A 4,478-nucleotide genomic window follows, 5' to 3' on the forward strand; every position below is an offset into this window, starting at 1 on the left:
TGTGGTTCTGATCACACTAAAATCTGCTATGTCAAAGTAATTGCCTTGCCTTTTTTCCATGTTAAATTCCAGCTCGTTTGACTGGCTGAAAGTCTTTGCAGGTTGTATGTTATCACACTCTATAGTTAGCGTGCACAGAAAAGTGTTTATCATTTATACTTTCAAACCCTGTGGAAACAGGATTTGCAAAGGAGTCTGAATTTTATGGGTACGAGTGAGGGCTCAAGAATAGGTAACATCTGCTCACACCAAAATCTGTGTGACTTGTCCGGTTTATTAGGTCGAGCATGGGCAGCACATGCGCTGCTCTGCGAGGCATGCTTTGTTGGAGTATGGGCTTGAAGCTCTGCCCACTCTCTGCCCATTTTTATCATTGGCTTGTGTCATTGTCCTTCATAAATGCTGCCTTCTGATTCAGTTATAGGCTTGTTAGACCCTCCTTAGTACCGCCTTTTCTGATTCAGTTATAGGCTTGTTAGACCCTCCTTAGTACCGCCTTGTCTTCATTTGTAACCTCCCATGAGGACTGGCCCTTTTACTTCTGTTGCTACACGGTGTGTCTTATTTACTCTGTAAGCACTACTTTCTTTTTCGTAAGTTTTTCGTACTGCAGGCAAGACATGCTTTCCTGCAGCATTCAGCGTGCCATTGCACTTTCACTTTCCAACAGCCCAGGACACCCTTTTGATGTTTTTAAAAATCTAATCACCTGCCCCTCCCGTACCCTCCTCCCAGCTGGGCCTCCAGAGAGAGCAAGCCCGACTGAGCTCCCTTCCCATACCTGCCTCCGGCCTTGCAGCACTGTGCCAGACACAGCAGGCACTCTTCCTCCCCATGCGCCAGCACACACGGTTGGGCCTAAAAGGGAGTGTTGGAAAAAACAGCTGTAGCCCTTCTCTGGCTCCGAAGACCGCTTATTCGCTCTCATCACAAATCCCCCTTTCCTGGTTTCTGCCTGGAATGGCTTCACCCAGTCTCCACTAAGCTTGTAACAGGCATTTGCAATGCAATAGGTTTCGCATTTGCGAGAGTTTAAGCTATTTGCATTGTAAATGACAATGCTTTTTATTTTTGTTTTAAAAACTAACACATTAATAAAAGGCTTTGTCATTTAACAATGCCAATAGCTCAAAGTCTCGCAAAAGCGAGACCTATTGCATTGCAAATGCTTGTTTAAAATCCTGCAAGGAACACTGGTCCTAAGTGTCTTTGCTCTCGATTACATAAAAATGACCTCTAGGGACCAATTACTACGTTGCTGAGATTGTAGCTCATGCAAGATTATTGCCAAAGATTTTTGCAATTGTGCATTACAATTAGCAGTACTGAAATACCACTGGAAGTGAAGCGAATACTACAGGGATAATTACTGTAGGCGGAAAAAATACAGCCCCATTAAAGTCATATTTCTATCTAGTCAGCAGCTAAAGAAGTATCACTGAGGGTACAATTGAGCCCAAGCAGGAAAACATAAATGTAGATTTTTGGGACTGGAGTAGGATCCAACCACAACATCCTGTTCTGTCTCATTGTCTACATTTTAGTGGCCATATATAGCCAATACTTCATACTGCACAGCCTGGCAACGGCTTTTATTTATTTTTAAATCAACCCTTAGGGGATCTTACCCTGGACAATATCTTTCAAAAGTTCCCAACAGTATTTTGTATGTTTACGGGATGTTTAGCAGTGTTGCAGTTACCGCTAGCAGTAGTAAATTTACCTCAAATGATAATTGTATCCCTGGCCCAATGGATTTTACTGGTATTAAGTATTTTCTTCTTCTTTAACAGGTGGTATTTACCGCTGACAGAGAATGTTAAGTGATATTGCTACCAGATTTTCTGGAATAAAGTTCCCAATTAAATGCTGATTTAAATTAATGCATTTAACCATTACTCAATACATAAATAAAAGAAAAAGGCTAATTATTTTAACAAACTTTCCACCTTAACAACACTAACAACTCAGCTTGCAGAACAACAAATCTATTGCTTTACAAAGTAATTTTCTAAATGTCTCTCCGCTGGTTATACAATACCGTGCTCACTCTAAAAATGAAATCATATTTGTCTTGTAGCTTCACCGAGAGAAGATACTCATCCAGGCATACATACCACAGTGTAGCTCTTGAATGTTATTTTGCTTCAATTTTATCTTAGGTTTTTTTCTAAGGAACTGTAAACCACCCCATAGAAGTTAGTTAAAGGAGAGGAAAAGACAAAAGCAAATGTAAATCAAAATATCCTGGAAGCTGAGGTATGAGGAGTCTGCTGAGAACGGTGTGATGGACCTGTGGATACAGGCATCCAAAAATGACCTCAGATGACCAGCCTTGACAAAGAACAAAAACACCTTTGGAGAGTATGTGGGTAGTGGTAGTCCATTGTGGGCATCTGACTAAAAGAACAATTGGACGGAAGTTTCAGTTTGAATGTAGGTGAACTTGCCAAATTCCGAGGTGAAGAAGTGTGTCTTTAAGATTCTCCTGAATTTGAAATAATCATTTCCAGTGTTAGATGTTAATTTAGAGAGTTCCAGAGAGAAAAAAAGAGTCCCATGTACTCACCAATCGAGCTCCAGATTTGTAGGGTTGAAACAGAAGAATAGTCAGTAGATGTAATTGAGCTGGGTGTCGGCGCTGAGTGAATCAGCGCGACCGTCCGTATATCGGTGGAGACAGACTCTGGAAGGGCGCTGCACGGCGAGTACAAAAAACGCTGTTTTTCCAGCAGCAACCACGGCCCTCAAGCAAAGATACCAAATGACCAGTGTACCAATAAATTGCCTCACGCCCAGCAGCGTTGAAACTAATTTACCGGTGACCAATCGAGCTGCCTTATACCCAAGTTACCTCAAACTATCTCAATCTACTAGGTCATAAGGATTCATAAGGATTCATATTCCCTTGGATCCTTCAAAGCACTTCCTAAATTCAGACAACCAGTCCTGATGATGATCCTAATTCCTCTGGATCGAAACGCCGTCGACCCAACAGCCTGACTAATAGGCGCACTTTTCCTTAGTGGCTTTAGACCTGAACCAAAATTAACTGTGCCCACTGTGACATCACAATGTCACATGCGCCGTTCTAGCCACCCACTGTAAATAGTCTGCACTTTATGCACAGTGCGCCGACTACGCTGTTTTCTCTCACTTGCGGGGCCACCTGCACTATTTATTCACGTTTGCTGCACCAAGTTCCATGTGGTTGTCAATACATTCTATGCAGTGCTGTTTCTAACTGTGTATATCCGACCTTGAAATTAATGTTACCACATAAAGCTGAATAAGTACCTTTTGACAAAAAAATGAGTTATCTCCTTCTTGCCCACCCAAGTAATGCTATGTGCATGCTATGAACAATTGTCTATTGACTTTTACCTTTCAGGACATTGTATACTAATTGCACCTTATTTAAAAGGCAGCATTAAGCCATGTTAAGTTGTTTATGCTAACCATATTTTGACACCACAAAATAAATTGCACTGAAAGTGACGTTGTGGTGGCAATAGGGGCTTGAAAATATGCCTCTAATTATGCAAGAAAATGGATCAAAAGCTGCTGTAGTTGGATTCTTTCTGCAGAAATAGCAATACTATTTCAAATCTTTTATTTCAGAAAACATCTAGTACCTTCATCTAAGTTAGTTCTTTGTACAACCGGGAGTTGAACAAAATATGATTGCTCTGGGAAATTTCGCCTCCTTAAATACGTTTAAATTATTTGAAATGTTATTGCTTTTGAGCCACAAGACATGAACAATATTTTACATAAAAGGTTGTACGTTACATATGCTCAAATCATATTATCCCAACATTAGATATTTTACTCATTCAATTCCTGATTTTTGTAGCCAATTTAACTCCTTTTAAATGCCTTGCAATTACATTACAGATTGTATATGAATCATTTCTGGCTAGGGGCAATATTACTTCAAGGGAGCTACACAGCTCGGATGGAATTAATAACTTCTTGCATTTTTACTTTTGACTTTCTGGTACACTGGACATATCAAAATGATGTGCAGTTTTTCTTTTCAAGTGCGAATGTATGCATGTCTTCATTCTTCCATAATTTGCCCTCCTCCCCTGTGTCCCATCTTCTTTGAAAAAAACCCTGACCTGACGAATTCTTGCTTTGCTATGAGTTTTGAATTTTGTGACAGGCTTTTCTTGATAACTTAACCAACTTAAACACCTTTGCAGGCTTACTAGTGTTTTCAAGTTGAATCACTGGTCCCTTTCAAAGCTCACCTTCTTCCAGGTTGTCAATTTTAATTGTCTTTTTTTCGTTAGATATTTTACATAGCCCTAAAAAACACATTAACTACGATAGCTGATGTTTACTAAAGCAGTTGAAACGATTCCGATTTTTTCTTTTAATAGCCTGTATTTTTCCAGCTGAATACCATATAATTTCCTTCACACATTTCTTACTTCTTGAACATTTTTCACAAATTGTAAAATGTATAAATT

This window comes from Lissotriton vulgaris, chromosome 7 (assembly GCF_964263255.1).
Source record: "Lissotriton vulgaris chromosome 7, aLisVul1.2, whole genome shotgun sequence".
NCBI classification, from domain to species: Eukaryota; Metazoa; Chordata; class Amphibia; order Caudata; family Salamandridae; genus Lissotriton; species Lissotriton vulgaris.